The sequence below is a fragment of the Rhea pennata genome, chromosome 4 (genome assembly GCF_028389875.1).
Source record: "Rhea pennata isolate bPtePen1 chromosome 4, bPtePen1.pri, whole genome shotgun sequence".
In the NCBI taxonomy this organism is placed as follows: Eukaryota; Metazoa; Chordata; class Aves; order Rheiformes; family Rheidae; genus Rhea; species Rhea pennata.
This window is the reverse complement of record NC_084666.1, coordinates 7,750,308-7,767,698: the sequence shown is the minus strand read 5'-3', so window position 1 is coordinate 7,767,698 and position 17,391 is coordinate 7,750,308. Positions and strand designations below refer to the sequence as shown.

Here is a 17,391-nt window from a genome sequence, read left to right as displayed (position 1 = left end):
TTGCTGCGAAATGTATTGTTTTTTAATCATCCATAAAGTTGGGTACCAAACACCTACATTAATTTTTTAAATAAAATGTTAATATAGCAATAGTTGCTATTGCTCTCGAGAGGCCAAAAAGGTGTATTTATTCAAATATTACATGTTTAATTCTGATGGAATGATAATCTAGAAGGAAGTGTCTTTGTAACTGAGACACCCAACAGTAGTTCTTATAATTGGTTTTAGGCATGGCTTTTAGTGCGTAATAGGGGTCAGATATATATCTCAGTGAAATAAAGCTTTCTATGGGGATCACTAAATCATTTATTCTATGCTGGCATCAGTGTAAGTTATTACTTAACTTGTCATTGTTACAGACAAAATTTCCTTTGAAATCATTTACTGCTCTATGGGATTTTTAACTGTACTAATTAATGTGATTATTGGTAATTGAAGTTACTTGCTAGTAATTAAATATCTAAGGCGACTTTTGGGATCTCATGCCTTTACCCATTAATCTGTCATTTACAGTAATAACATCCAAGATGCCAGTATCAATTCAACCTGTACAGCCTCACTATTAATTTACACCAGAGGTATTTCAGTCCCTAGGATGCGCAGTAAAGAGTATCGCACCTCTCGCCATCAGAAATTGCACATAATTGTACATATAGGCATTTTTCTTTTAAGATAATAGGATGTTTAATTGATTCTTACAATTCTGTTGTTCTATATTGTCAAATTTGATACTTTTGGTAAGCAATGAGAACAGTAAGAAGGAGAATGCAATTAATAATGCGCTTGCAGAACGCGGGCAGATGCCCCGTTGCTGCTGGGCAGCTCCCCAGTGAAACCGCTGGGGCAAGAGCCCATTAAACCCAGCGCTCCGATGTGGGGCTGAAGCGGAGAACCCAGGCTCTTGTGCATTAGCAAGCCCAACCAATATAATTCCTTGAAATGCGCAGATAATTATGTTATTACATTAAATACCTACTTGTACGCAGAAATCGAAATATGTCAAGAAGGCTTATTTTAAATAATTTTGTCCTTTGTTTTAAAGGGGTGCACTTTAAAAAGTTAATCCTTGTACTTACTGATAAAATATTTTATTAAAATCCCCAGTGAGTGCAACTTTAAAAAGAAGTGAAATACTTCTGCAATATTAGTCTGCGAGGTCTAAGGTTGCTGCGTTTCCCTTGTGGAAGTGAAGGATAGCCCTAGTATTTCAAAGCAAAGCAGTGCTCCGCAGGATCTTGGAGTGGTGCTTGGGTCTTTAGTTGTTGTAAAGTAAACAAATTACAAAGGTTTTGCACACTTCCAAGCCTGCTATTTCTATTTCTTTCAAATGCATCTTCTGGCTATGGTAAAGCTTAGTGCCACAGTAATTTTAAAAAAAATCATACACATTTAAACATTTATTTATATTAATAAACACAAGTAATTGTATCTCACCTTCAAAGATGTATTGTCAGGGTTGACTGCTTATTTCTCTTTTTCAAGGAAGGTACATCTAACAGGAAGAGAAAGTGCTTTAATTTAAACTCTACCATTGTATTATTATTTTTTTTTCTTTCTAAAAAAATACGTGAATATTCTTAGAGTTTAGTAATAGTAAGCCAGTATGACTACTTGCAAATCGATTTCAAAGCATCAGGTAGCAAACTGTTTGTTTTGAGCTGTCTGAGGAATTGCTCTCACTGAGAATTGATGGAAAGGCATCCTCATCACCAGTGCCAGAGTGTAGTGGTTTACAGGGAATGATTTGGACAAAGGGTTTGTGCACAGAGAACTTAGTTATGGAAAGAAAACACTGAGGAAGTGGAGGAAGGAATTCATGTTGTTTTTGTGTAGCTACTACCTGCCATTTGGTTTTTTCTCAGGTGCAGGATAACTTGGATGTAACTAAGGATGATCTTTGGTATGATGAACAGCTGTACTGAATTTTCTCTTTTAGGTGTATCACATTTCTTTAGTTTTTTTTCCAGTTCCTATACAGTCCATTTAAGCCTTATATTTTTGAGATCTGTGATACAGCAGTTTTTCAGCTCTCTGTTGTGACTGCTTTCAAGTCAGGTCATGGGACCATGCTGGTGGGAGAGTGCAATAGGTGCCTTCCTCTGGGTGGCCTACAGCAGCTTTGGGCAGCTGTGTGGTGGGCTTGGTGAAGTCAGAGAAGATGAGATGTTCAGTTCTCAGCTGTGGTGGGGGAAAGGAGACAGAAGTCCAGCGCTGGCATCAAGGAGACATACCCTTCCTGAAGGAGACAGGTTGGGCTTCATGGCACAAATAATGGGTGAGTTCCCACCAGCCCTGGTCTCTCCTGCAGAACAAGGCACTGCTGATGTCTCTGCGGTAAAGCAGAAGTAACTGCCTTGTGTCACTGACACTGATGTGCTTTGAAAGCACAGAAAAGAAAAGGGCTGGAGACCTACACCTGGGGTTCTTAAACTGTTAATTACACTGAAGAGGATGGGCTTGAGGTCTTCTGCCCTTGCACACTGCCGATACTTACCAAAGGCAACATCTAGATCTTATTAAAACACTTAGAAACAGAAATTAAGAAAAGTTTTTTTTTTTTTTTTTTCAACCTGTGGTTTTTTTTTAATAAGCCAATACCGAAATTCTTGCAAAACTAAATGGAGAACAAGCTTTATAGAATTGTTTGCCATGCATTTTCTATTTTTTTGGCTGATGGGATTGTATAATGTTTTAAAGGGAAAGATTAGTTCAAAATCAAGGTCCTTAATTAACAAGTAAAGCACTGATCAAATGCCAGCAACAGCTGAATCACTAATATTTTAGGCCATCTGCTGTGAAATTGTCAGATAGTTCAGAATTCAACATTTTACTCCCTTTATTTAGATAATTTTCATCTAGATTTTGATGTAGAGAAGCTAACAGTCTCAGTCCAGTTTTGCAGTTATGTCAGATAAAACAAAAGCACATATACTTTAGGTCTATATTAAGACTTGATTTTTTCAGAGCACAGCTTTTTCTTTGTTTTTGGACTGTAATATAATTGCTAATATACTAGTCTTGGAATGTGGAACTCCTGATTTTATTTATTCAAGCAAAAGACACATTTTCAAAACTAATTACATATAGAAATAACTGTTTTTCAATTATATTAAGATTACCAAGGTCTTTATCTTTTGTGGCCAGTCTTTGAAGTACTTCTAGAGAAATAATACCAGCAGGCAAAACAAGGCTAACATTTACCTGTTATTAATAGGAATTGTACTGATTCCCATGTTTTTCCATATAACTCAATTTTCATAACTGTTCAGTCTGAATATGGTTTTGTCTGGTTTAAAATTCTTATACGTATAACTAAAATGTAGAGATCACGTTGATCACGTTAATTACATTTAGTAAAATGTAGGGATCAGCCTATCACCAGAGCAGATGTACATCTATACTGCTGGTTGTTTACATATGAAAATTGTACAGTCATGTTATAAACATTCATTTGCTTTTTGGTTTAAGTCTATTTGCTGTAACAGGTCTTTAAAAACAAAGCTTTATTTTATCGGCCACTTGCTTTATTTCTTGTCTCACTGGGTAAAAAATAGTAATTGAACAAAATGCAGATGAAGCTGTAATCAGGTGCAGGAAAAGTGGTAGAGGCTAGTGAGCAATTACATTGAAAAATGGATTTTCAATAAAAAGCTTCACAATATCAATTAATGATGGTACATTTTATGAAATTATTATTTTATAAAGTTGCATAAATAGTGCTAAAATAGTATTCAACATTTTTTGCAATCTAAATCAATCTAAAACAGTAGAACAATCCAATACTTACTCCTGACTTTTCCCATGCCAGAGCATGGAAAGTGCATTAGTTTTCAGCAGCTCAGCTAACTGGAAAGTAAACTTTTAGCTGCAGGTAGTTTTAAACCTGTTATTTGTTGTTTAAAGCTAAGAATACTGCATAGCTACTTGCCTCTTAACTGCAGCAAATGAAACAGTGGGAAAGCTAGTAAGGCAAACTGCCCAGTGTTGCTCTATAAAACACCTATAAAAATGTACTGGGCCTCTCTGACAGAAGATGAGAAGAAAATTTGAGTTTTTCGTGGTGTAACTCTTGACACTGTAGAGCTTCTTGACAGTTGTATTGTGCTGCTTCCAGCAGGTAGAAGCAGCATATTTCACTGACAGGCTTTGAGGTTTAAGCCTGTCTTTTTTTTATTATTTTATTTTTTTTTATGTTTTATTTCACATTATTTTTTTCAGTCTGGAGGTCTCTTTAGAGGATGTTTTGGCATCACTGCAACTTGAATTGTACTCCACACCAATACAGTTGAGTACAATTTTTGCAGCTTGCCTTCAGCCACGGGTTGCTGTGACGGTGTTCTTTACCTGTGGCCTGCTGTCTGCTGACCTTGCGTGTATGTATTAATTGCCCTGATGACTTTAGCCCAAGTCATGGTTAATGCAAGCTGGATTTAGACAATAAGATGCTTTTGGGAAGGAATTGCTGATATTCTTCCCCAATTAAAATGGGTCAGTGCTCCATGAGATGTGGAACGTGAGTTAGAGTAACCTTTGCCTCCTTTGTGCAGAGCATGGCATTAGCTATTGCACCACCTCCAGAGGAAGATACCTTGTTTCTTAGTACAGGTGCAGCCCTAACGTCTTCTAGTCTGTCTTTAGTAGGAGCACTGGGATTATCTCCTTCGAAGTCTATGTTGTTTAGTATTTGGTTTTGGAAGAGCTGCTTAACTTTGGTAGACAAAACAACACGAACCCACTGAAGCGCTTTGTCCCTGGTAAGCTTATCCTGTGAGCATCAATAAATTGCTTTCACTGCTCTGTTTTCTGAGGACAGGAGAATATTATGTAGGTTCTAATACTGGGTTTTGAAACAGTTTTTAATAATCTGACAGAGATGCTAATGCAAGGAGCAAGCGGCATTCCTTCTCCGCTTCTGAAACCCTTACAAAAGTTTCACCCTGGAAGCACTGTGGCAGGGATGCATGTGAAAATGTACCTTTCAGCTCCTTTAAATTTTTTTCTTCCAGCTTTTTGTTTCCTCATTGTAGGAATGTAAATAGGTTTGTACACGCTGTTACTATTTGCTGCCAGGAACAGTTACAAGAGCAAGTTGATTGAATAAACTTGGATGCATGCGGAGAGTGCAGAGAGAGATTGGCAGGCTGAAATAGAAATGAGATGAAGGAGAAAGATGTTTTTGAGCTTCTGTAGTCATCAACTTCAACTTTTTTTCCTAGTGTAGTATGTGTTTGTATGATTTTTCATTAAAATTAAAAAAAAACCCCACAAAGCAGCTCATCAAAGCTAGCTTATCAAGGTACCTGGCATTAGTGCTTTGTCGTGCACGGAGCCAGGAGGTTAGATAAAACATAATCACCTATTTTGGGCATTTTATATCTAGTTTAGTCAGTGAAGTATTAACTCTCACTAACAATTTCACGAATAACAGGGCTTCTGCTTAACTTTTCACTGGCATTTGTACAATTAAAAGTAGTTATAGTCCTAATTGCCTGCTAGCACTTCCCAGGGAGAAGTACAGGCCTACCTGGTAGGGGTTAAATCTTTGAGCCTCTCACTCAGGATCGCAACGCGGAGTTCAAGCCAAGTGATTGCAAGTCGAAGGAGTCTCACGCAAAATAGGCAAGAAATCTTTTTTTTTTCTTTCCCTTTTTCAAGTACTTTAAGTTTTGGTGAGTTCATTAATTTCTTAATTAACAAGTGACATTAATTAATTTCCTCCTTAAAAAGCAGTTTGAGTATTTGTCAAGTTACTTGTCGTAGTAACCTTTACTACCACGCGAGCGAAAGCGTGCAGAGATAATTGGCAGTAATTGACTGCGAGGCCGATGTTGGAACTGAAGTAAGGAAAATAAATACGAAATAGTGGGGTTCCATGATAACAAAAGCAGATTTAAAGGCTTTTTTTTTTTTCTTTTGCATGATCCCTGCTAATATTCTGACTCTGACTAGCAAAACAACCTCTGAGTAATGTTTTTGCTGTAGTAACATTTTTTTCAGTGGAATTTTAAGGTGACTGTTCCAACCTATAAAGCCCCGTGTGAATGACTGAAGGATGATGGTTTTCACCACCAGGATTCTCTTTCCGTTGTTACCAGGAATTAAGTTAGCTATCGTGAGAACAGCTCATTTCAAGGTTTATGGCTCAATCTGAGGAATCCCTGGGTGGCAGAAGAGTCATGAACAGCTGGGACTACTGATGATGAAAAGTAGCACAGTGATTCTTCCGTGGCGGAAGTATGCTATTTTTCCTCTTGGACCCCATAGTGTACAACTCTGCTTTTTCTTCAGGTACTCTTGATTGCAGCCAAGTACCATTCATTTCACATTACTGAAGAAGCTCATAGTATATCAGAACTGAATGGGAAGTTCATCTAATTTAACTAATTTTTTTGGTCTGTCTCTATTAGAAATGGCATCGAGGCAGACTGCACCTTGGAAAAAACAAAGTACCACTGGCTGACCTGCTGGCAGATTGTGAATGGGAGTCTCTCCTTGTTCTCAGTGTCAGTTTGGCATTCTCTTAGCTGATAAATGCCATGCTTCTCTGAGACAAGAGAACAACATGCTGAAGTGGGTAAAGATTGAAGGAGCATAGTGAATGTATAGTAAGACAGTATGCTATCACTGCACCTCTTCTACAAGTAGTCCTACGAAGAATAATTCTTAAACTTTCAGTTAGTCATCTGCCTGTTAAAACTTTGGTTAAAAGGTTCGATGTGACCTAACTACTTGCATGCTACATGTGATGTGCAGTGCTACTTCTCTTTTCTCTCATCCTCTGCTTTAATCCAAAATGGAGAAACACGTTTCTTGAGGGAACTCAAAATGTTGTAGTCTCTTTACGTCATTTCTAAAGTTGCTTCACTTAGTTTGTGAGAGAATATTAAGTTTGGGTTTTGGCTTCCCGTCTTTGGGCATGAAGAACTCTTCCATGATTTTTAACAACTGCCTAGTGTTTACCGTGCATGAAGACGTCATCATCTGTTTGTCCTATTCTGCAAACTTCAAAATTTTTTTACAATCAAGATTTTGCAGTTTTGCACTCAAGCGAATCTTGAAGCCCAGGCATGCTGCTGTTCTGTGACATTTAGAGCTCAATGGAGAGAGAAATAACAATTCCTAATTTTTTTTTTCTCTCCAACATGTCATTAGGTAAAGTCGTTTCTGCCTCAAGAGAGACTTTTTCCCACCTCTGGGCATGGTGAACTGAACAGAAGACAGGAAAATTACTTTTTAAAACTGCTTCCTGTATTTCTCTGGAAATAAAAATTTCTGGAAATCCATAATGAAGCAGCCTATCGTGACTCCGGTTACCTCCTCTTCTGCCTTCCCAACAGTGAATAAAGAAATGAGCAGATTAGCTTATATGCTGAATATAGACAAAACGTAATTAATCAATTTGGAAAATGAAAAGCTGGTCTTGGTTACAATATATTAGTATCGTGTGGAATTGTCTGTCACTCTGATGCATGAGAAGCTATCCAGTTGCACTTTTAATTTTGTTTCCTCCAACTTAATTGAGTTAAAGGATGCAAAATTGTAGCCACTGGCATTAATCTTCTACACAAGCAATTCCTGTAATTGCGATGGATATTGCTTATAGAATTTAGCAAGGTGTGAAAATGCCCTATATTGTTGTGATTGAGATGGGAATGTAGTTGGCTGGAAACTTCTTAATGAAATGTCATATCAGGAGAGGTAGATTGACACCAAAATGTGTGGAAAAGAATTAGCAATTAAACAATATCGCCAGTGGAGTATGCAAGTTTTGATGACAGAAGGACAGTCAGTGATGCCTTTTAGACTAAAATAGCCATAGCTGCCCAATGATGGAGGTGCAATGGGAACTAATCTAATAATTATACTTCTAGGTAGTTCTGGAGAATTAAATAGTGTGTTTTTTTTTTCTGTTTTGCCAAGTAGATATTCTATTTTTTTTTTATAGCTACAATTTAAAGCAATACCTTTGATACTTGGAAATCGATTTTGAACTATAAAATGTAACACTTCTGTGGGTCTGCTTTATAGGACTGTAGGTAAAGGTGCAAAGTTTGAAGACGATGGCCTAAGTTAAAAAAAAATGAAGTGTACAACTTTTAAAGTAAAAATGGAACTTGTCAGCTGTCTGGTCTCTGATTTTACCTCAACAAGTTTGCAGTCAATGGGTTTTTAGTGCTTAGTAGGGAGGGAGAGCATTTTGCCAGTATTGAGTTTTAAACAACTTGACAAAACTATTTTTTTATTTTAATTCTTAATTTGTATGTACCTACCTACTCATTAAAGAAATTGAACTTATCTCATCCTAAAAACTTCTAAAAGATGGATATACCAGGTATATAATTCCGCTGATATCAGGAGTGTCGTAGAAATGCCATTGCTGAATGTTATTAATGGTCATGGATATGATTAGCTCATTTCAATATTTTTTTAATGTTGATTCTTGAGAAATGCAGAGTAAATACACTTGATATTACAGTCTTATTCTTTTTAGGTGCTAGCAAATGTCTTCACTTGCCTGCTAATACATGGTTCAGCATTTGGATGGCAATTTTAAAAAAACACATATGTAATGTACGTACCTACAAATACAGTTTTATCAGGAAGGCGAAGTAAGTAGTTCTTCTAGATGGAAGATGCACATCTTCTGCTCTGACTGTGATGAGTTGTAGCCTAGGTAGCTTCCTGGGTTTTTTTCTTTAATCATAGCATAACTAGACAGGTCTGTGGAAATATGGTCATGGAAGATATCTTATTTTTTCAGTAACTGAGGAAAAATGATAACATATGCCATAATTTTTTAGTTATCAAATTAAACTTCCATTTTTTGTGTTTGATATGTAATCTGGTTAAATTTATGTCATAATACTTTGTTTTATATTTATCTTAAAAGATGCCTTACATAGCATGAGGTATACCTAATATTGTGCTGTAGTACTGCATATTTATTGAAAACACAAGGTGTTAGCTTTTTGACTTAATATGCATGTATTTTCCAAGTTCTGTAGACAGTGTAGAAAAGCCTACTGCTATGATACTGATACTGTCCATGGTACATTGTTGCCACCAGCCAGCAGTATGGGCGAACTAAAAATGTGGCTTGCACTATGTCAAAATTGCATTTACCTAATACAAATAAAGTTATTTCACTTAGATTTTTTCACTGTATTTTATAATATTTCATTAATTGTACTTACTAGGTATAAAACCAGTTTGATGTGTAAGAGTAGTATTTAAGTATTATACGAAGACTGACTCCACTGCTCGAGTGGAAAGATGAGCTGTCCATCTGAAGAGCTACTTTCAGTTTTTCCCAGTGCTTATGTCACAGAATCATAGAATCAGTAAGGCTGGAAGGGACCTCTGGAGATCATCTAGTTCAACCTCCCTGCTCAGCAGGGTCACCTACAGCATGGTAGACAGGGTTGCATCCAGGTGGGCCTTGAATATCTCCAGAGAAGGAGACTCCACAACCTCTCTGGGCAACCTGCTCCAGTGCTCCGTCACTCTCACAGGGAAGAAATTCCCCCTCACGGTCAGGCGGAACTTTCTGTGCTTCAATTTCTGCCCATTGCCTCTTGTCCTGTCGCATGGGACAACTGAAAAGAGTTTGTCCCCGTCCCCTTGACACCCTCCCTTCAGGTACTTGTACACATTGATCAGATCCCCCCTCAGTCTTCTCTTCCCCAGGCTGAAGAGGCCCAGCTCGCGCAGCTGTTCCTCGTATACATTCACGCATGTGAAGCTTGAAGGCAGAGGGGGTAGCAGGGCAACCAAAACAGGTCCCCATAGTTTTTTTCTACTATCCATGGGAGTCTTCTGATAGTGGGAGAACCTCTGGCAAAAATGTCGGTTTAATGTATGCAATATACACGCAACACATGTGCAGGAGGGTTTGTGTCCAGTATGTGCACCCGTGGGTTTGTGTCTTTCTTGGAGACAAGAATTAAGGGGCAATAAATCAGTGAAAGGTTAAAACTAATCTTTTCTCCATGCTGATTCCAATCCTTTCTAATAAAGCAGATTCATAAAAATACACCAGTAATTGTTTCCTTTCATAGAGAATTCATTAACTGAGGCATTAGCCTTTTTCTTGTCATAAGCTATGACTAATTCCTTGCATCCTGTTACGCTTTCCCAGGTACATTTATATATATATATATAGTGTTTAATTTGGACTTTTGTTCAAATCATGGAAATTTTATGTTTGAAGTTATTTTCTATAGAGAGAAGTTCAGTTTCACCGTCATTTTTCAGAATTGCTAAGATTTTTATTTAGCTAGTTTATTCTGTTCCTGTTTGCCTCTTTCATCGAACTCCCCAGAAGGGAGGGAATCTTTTAGCTCTTCAGCCTGTTCAGAAAAACTGAGTGGAGATTGATCTTTCAAAGTAATTTGCTTTCACTTCAGACTTCAAAAAATATAGAAGTGATTAACACTGATCTAACAACCCACTTCTTTGACATTTGTTAATGGCTTTCATCTGGGAATTTTAAAGTACTTTGTAAAAACATTATTTATCACAGCATCACTGTGCGCTGGGATGTGCCTGTACCTTGCTTTGCAAGCAAACGCAGCAATGAAAGAAATGAAGAATGCACAGACTAAGTAGGGTATCTCAGGTCTGAGAGTAAGAGGTGAAGGCAGGGGCTCAAGAGGGAATCATGTTTTTAAGAGTGTGAGAAAGCTCACATCAGTCTCAGAATTTTACTCTCTTTTCAAATTAATTTCTTTTGGCAGTAAGGTTGAGGCTTTTAGCAATGCCATTCCTTTTGCGGAAGCTAGTTCTGAGTATCTGAAATAAGGTTTTTGAAATTCTGATTGAGAAGCATATTTGTAATACTGCTTAAGTACTAATGAAATCTTTTTCCACCTTTCAAGACATCTTTTTATTTTTACTTCATGCGTAGGTGTCTCAGGCAAGTATCCTTTAATAATTTTCTTAGGGGTGTTTGGGCTTCTAAATAAAGTTTTGTTCATGACCTAGAAATCTGAGATGGCAGAGATGCTTCCCATCTGTCTGTAGTCACACACATCTGCAGTAATGCGTTTTCAGTAGTGAGCAATTTTTGGCTTGTGGACAGAGCTATAATTGAGAGAGAATGCTAGCAGGAAAAAAAGCTTTAGAAATAAAACCTTATGGTGATGATAAATATCTCATAAAAAGCTTATAATGGAAGAATTATGGTCACAACCTCTTCCATGTTTTCACCATATTCCTGATCAGGAAGGCCATTTTAACATCTTAGGCCATAAAAATAAGTGCTTATGATTATCAAATCATAAGCCTTTTGTAAGATGTTTTCTTTTGTTCTAAAGTAATTTAATTGAAAATGAATAACACAAAAAAAATTATATGCTCACCACATTAAAAAATAGCAAATGATAGGCCTGAAGCCTGTAAGCTTTGTTTTTTATGGGGTGCTGACAAAGTGTGTTCTTGGCCTTATTTTGAACATTTTTATTAGCGGGGGGGAAAAAGTCTTTACTGATTAACAAAGTAAGAATTCCTGCTGCAATGAAGGGGGGGGGGGGGGAGGAAGTGCTGGTACTGTTGCAGAGCAGTCGAAGTTGCTTTGATAAGTTGTGCTCTGTCAAATTCTCTTTTCAAATTCCAGGTCGTAAATACAGAATCAGAGACTGCCAGCCAGGCAAGCTGGAGAAGTCCGTTTAAGAAACTGGTATCTTTGTTTGCACTGGGGATGCCACCTGAACCAAGCCTCCCAGCGCGAAGTCTTTTGATCTTAGATCTGACCCTAGAACATGCAGAGGGGGCTCTTACAGAAGGTGGTAATAGTTCTTCTGGCCTGGACACTGATGTAACTGCTGTTGCAAGGTTCTGTCTTGTTCTTGGGACTGCAGACTGATACTGTGGTGACCTGCTGTTGAATTTAGGAATCAGTTGTGTCAAGAAGGCTTGACATGGTTTGGGGTCATAAATATGACTTTCTGGGAGAATATCAAGGAGCTTGGTCTATTCCTTAAATAGAAGATCAAGGGATGACTTGGTGATAGCTAAGGAGTCTCTACGTAGAGAACGTGATGGAGTTCTTCCACCTGCCAGACAAAGCTGTAAGAAAAGCTGATGACTGGAAGTTTAAGCTAAACTGGCAAACAAAAGTGACCGGTAATAAAAGTAATTTACTATAGGAACGGTTTACCGTGTGGTATGTTAGTCTACATCACTGAAAATTTTTTAATCACAGTGATTTTCTGGATGTCTTATGTGATCAATATTAAAGAGTGACTGTCAGTTTGATTCCAACAGTGTCTCTTAGGTGTAACAGTTCTAACCTATTTCATCTTTGGCAGTTATTCTGCATGTTCATGTGAGTTGCGGACCTCAGTTTCTGCACTTGGATCTATCCATTTTTGTAGCAAATCTCTGCATTGCCTAAGAACGTAAGGTGCACCCGTGTACCAGAGCAGACAGCGTGTCCCCGTAGTCTGGTTCCTGTCTCCTGTGGTAGTCACTGTCAGGTGCTTAAGGAAAGTATCGTGTTTGTTCTGCTCTTGCTCTTTTGGAAGTATCCCCCTTCATGGCAACTGTTGGATGCTGAGCTAAACAGACGTTTTGGACAGCATAGTGTAGCATGGCAATGGCTATGTAGGAGAAGAAAGCAAGCGTGCGCTGATATTTTCTTGCTTTTGGCATTTGTCTGCTTACGGATTTCTGATCTGTGTTTGCATTTTGGCCAGCATTATCAATGGCCACTGATGGCTTTTAGCTTCCATAAATTTGTCCAATTCCTTTTAAAAACCACTTTCAGTTTTGGCATCTGCAGTACCTGTGACACCAAATTTCACAATTTAATTACATACTCTATGAAAAAGCTTCCTGTTTTTAATATGCTGGCTTACTGAATTATTGAATTGAAACACATTGCGTATTTTATACACGTTTGTCATATTCCACATAGTGCCCTTTTCAAGCTAGGGAGCATTACTGCATTTGCTTTTCTCCTCTTCAGCAAGCTTTTCCATACTTATCACCTGTCTTGAATCTGTTTTTTGTTTTCTTCTACCTATAATGGCTTTAACTAAATGCATTTAAAAAAATGTTTTGACTTTTTGGTCCTTTCTTGATAGTGTCTAATACTCTTTTTGACTTTCACTTCGGAACTCTTTTTGCTTTTGTGATTAACTTATTGATCTTGGAAGCTCCCTATACAGCTTCTCTTAGACTGTACTGACATCTAATGGTAAGGCAAAGTGGCTTAATCGTATGTAATGGCAAGACAAATTATCTGACAGGCCAATGTATGTATTTTCTTCTTCATTCAATATTAATTTTTATAAGCCAAGATGGAATTACTTCCCTCCAGTTTTTCACAGAAAATCTGATTTTAAACTTTTCTGGCAATTAATCCCTTATTTTGTTCATTGTGCCACACTTTTTTAAAAGGAATTTTAAACCTTTGCCAGAGATTTTCACTACAATATAAGTGATGTGATGGCTTTATTCTGCAGTAAATTTCAGTAGAAGTCTCGGTGTCTCCACAGAAGGTAGCATCATGAAATAAGTCTAAGAACAAATGCTGTACTGCAAAACTTCAGACTGGGGTATTCTATCATAAAATGGATTTCAAAATTCCAGAATGTGATGTTTGAATTTGGACAAGTTTGATCCATCTTTTTTTAACTGAACAAGCTGGAGAACCGGTTGGGGCATGGAATATCTCCATTGCTGCTAACATCTGATTTCCAGCCATGAAGATGGTGTCCAGCCTGTGAGTCCTTCTGATCATTTCACTGATTATGGATATTGAAACGTCTCATAAAAAAAAAAAAAGATTTTTGTACAGATGAGATGTGGTTTTAACATTGGTGGTAATGCAGTTGCAACACTGGTCCTATACTAATTGTTATAGTAGCAAAAAAAAAAAAAAAAAAAAAAAAAAAAGCCCTGCTGCAGCTGACCTAAGATGTGAGCAACCTGAGTTGCCATGAACACACCATCCAGGCCGCTAAGCACCTCAGGTGTTCTCCCACGATGTGTTAGGTAGGGTTGGCCTTTGTTATCTCAGGAGTCTGTTTGCTGCCTGAAATGAAGAACTACTGCCAAATTATTTAAATAATTTGTAACAAGAGTAACAACATTTTCATTATATTTACTTATTGTTTCCAGGGCTGCACAGAATGGCCCTTTCCAGGCTTGTCAGAAGTCACAGGAAATAGAGAGTTTGTTGATAAAATAATTTAAAACAATTGGGAGGAGAGAGCAGCAAAGAATGTGTTGGTGTGGGTTCTCTTGGTAACGTGTTGTAATTTTTGAAGTCATCAAAAACAAATGATAATGGAATATGGAATATAAACTCACAGACAGTTTTTCTTACAATATTCTAATTTTATACCTTTTGAAAGTCGATAGTAGAAATAAAAAATTTGCAGTACCTTTGTGTAGCTTCAAACTAAGCAGCATATATTAGACAAATGAAAATCGAGGTTCCCAAAGGTAACACAAAGCTTCATGGCCTCATGTGTTAGTGATTTACCGGTCTATTGTGAAATGTTTTTATGCTTTGATTATCTTACTCTTCATGATCTTGCTTGGGTGGCCTTTCATGTAGAGGAAGGCGATAACAACGAGGCAGAGGTAGCGACTGGTATTTTGTCTTTTCTAGTTGTATAGGTAAAAGTCTATGTGCAGAAGAGCTGACACTCAAAATACTTTTGTGGGTGGCCTGTCTAATCAGTGGTTATATCTGATGGAGTGTAGAATTTCTCTGATCGGTGTAGGTTTTCACCAGCTGTTCAGATGTAGTGTAAGTGTGATCTGTTCTGCATAAAATTCTCCCATTAGACTGATGAGAAAGAAATGGTCCTGCACTACTACACTGCAGCCTTTAGTGTTTGATGGGCTTTCTGTCCCAGTAATTTGGAGTTTGTCTCTATCTATAAATATGAATATAATTACATAATTAGCCACTTTTTTATTATTATGTATTTGTTAGCATTTGCTTCCTTTTCATCCTCTTTCACTAGAGAAAAGATCATGGGCTTTGAATGGACCTTCCTTTGAAATCTCACTCGCAGCTTACATTTATCCTTTACTTCATTACAAGTGTTACTTTCTTTGAAAACTGAATTCAAAATTGTTTTCTTAATTATCGTTCCTATTTTAGCATGTAGGATTTGGCCACTGCCATATAATAATGTTGAATGGAGATATTTTTCTCTTTTTCTTGAAGTCTTAGAGTAAACGTCTGCTCAATAAAGAGCTAAATGCGCTGGATTGCAATACCCAGAGCCATGTCTTATTAAGAAACAATGTTCCAAACTGGAATCACTTGTTAAAATTAAATTAAAAGCTCTTAATGTTCTCTACCAACAACATATTTTAATCTAAAAATTATCCTGCCCAAAAGGGTTCTGTATGTTGAAGGTATTTCAAATGGCTTTGTAGCAACCACTTGATGTACAATAAGCAGTGTATTTCCTTAAATTGTTTAGATTCTCACTTTATCTTAAAACATTGAACTGTCTACTCTTAAATACTGTTTGATATTTTGTGTTCTGATTCGTAATTCATCGGGCAATGTGCTTGTATTTTTAGTGAATTTCTCAAATACAATTATTCATGTTGTAGTTTAGTAATTGCAGTAACTAATGCTCCCATAATTATAAGGCTTTTGTTTTGCTGGGAAATGCTTCCCATATCATCATGTTCTCTTTGTGTTGGAACATAAAGTATAATAAAGCTGTATTTGGGTTAAAATTAGAACTACGTTAACATGTTAATTTAATTTTTGCTTAGAAATGTTTTCTGAAACTTATGACAACTTGCCATGAATAAAAACAAAGGATTCAATATTTTAAAGAATGTTTAAAGGGAAAAAAAAAGTGATTTATGTGGGTTTTTTTGGAGCTACTGTAGACAGATAGAAGACATCTGGTGACACTTTCAGTGGTAGGTCAATAGTTGCAGATGGTCTGTTTTTTAAAGCTGTCATCCAGCTTCGTACGTAGAGTGACTACAGTGGAAAAATCTTTGAATGAATAAACAAAACAGTGCAAGGAGGACAGCAGGCTTATATGTTTCTACAACATGGCTTGTTAAATAAGCCATAAAACCTTAAACTAAGACCGGCAATTTAAATGTTCAGTATATTCTAGTTTCTGTTTCTTATCCTCTAGATGTTTGCATGTGACTGTTGAAGAATTAGGTTATAAATAAAAATGACAAGAAAATAAACATAAATTTAGGATTGATCTTACATGCAAGTTGGGGGTGCTGGTTAAAGAAAGGCAGGTAACTATGGCTAAATTTTAAGGTTTGAAAATGTACGTTAGATTTGGTGTAATGCTCATGTAATCTTGCAACAGGGCCACATCCCTTATTGAAGAATATTGTATATTGAAACAATAATCAACGTTGGGAAATCTGATTGAAAATTTTGAAAATGGCAGCTGCCTTTTTCTTTGTTTAAAAAGGGAGAAATGGGTTTCATTCTTCATCGTTTTTTCCTCCTGTTTATGGTGGAATGTTGCATTAAGTTTGAATCAAGCATTATTCAAAACCACATAAGAATTTCAAATTTGGGGATGAAGAAAAAGAGGTGGAAGGAATGTGAACAGGAGGAGGAGGTCGAATGAAGTAATAAAGTAAAATCTTGATGACTATTGCACATTGTCTGCGTTTTTTAAATGAAAATAAACACACAAAAAGGAGTTTTTTAAACTCCAAATGTGCTGAGGCGTGCTGATAAAGATACCCGTTTTAATGCAAATGTGTAATTCTTGATTTTCCAAGTATTTTACTTGACTGTTTCACTCCATGTACATCAATCTTCATAAGCTACAAAGAAACGAGCAGATTACTATGTTCAATCATTTGTAAAGCCATCTAATGCTGTCTGCTGATGTTGAAACCTTTTGGGCAGTAATAAAAAGAAACGGGGAAGCTGATTATTCGGCTTGTTTTAACGTGCACTGTGATTGTAGTATAGTGTTTTGCGAGCTCGGTTCTGAAAGTCTGTCCGATGTTTAAAGGAGAATAAAAGCGGTGCTCTGATGCTTTTTAAAGGCGCTATATACTTAGCGATCGCTGATTTACTTGCTCATGTGCATTTCATACAATCTACTGTGTTGGTTAGATTTGCTGTTAGATGTTACAGATGTTTTAGATGTTTTTCATCCTTCTCTTCCCTTCTCCCCGCCCTTCCTACTTCTCAGTGATTTGGCTGCAAACACGGATGGCTTGTTGCAAATACCCTTACGCTGTCTTGCCCAGTTGCACAGTATTTGAAAAGTGCTTGGCTGTACTTGCTGCCAAAGAGCCTGCCTTGTCATGCATCAAGCTGCTTTAAATGCCATTTAGGTGATACGGATGTTGGCATTCTGCGTTGTCACTGGCATCCTCTGTTGATTTCCTCTGTTATCTGCCCCTTGAACT

The 17,391-nt window shown here is 37.2% G+C and overlaps 1 protein-coding gene across 4 annotated transcripts in view; it reads left to right on the top strand.

Annotated features, from left to right (window-relative positions):
- The window catches only part of CTBP1 (C-terminal binding protein 1), a 248,176-nt gene that overhangs the window by 38,880 nt on the left and 191,905 nt on the right, over positions 1 to 17,391 (top strand). The window lies entirely within an intron of this gene.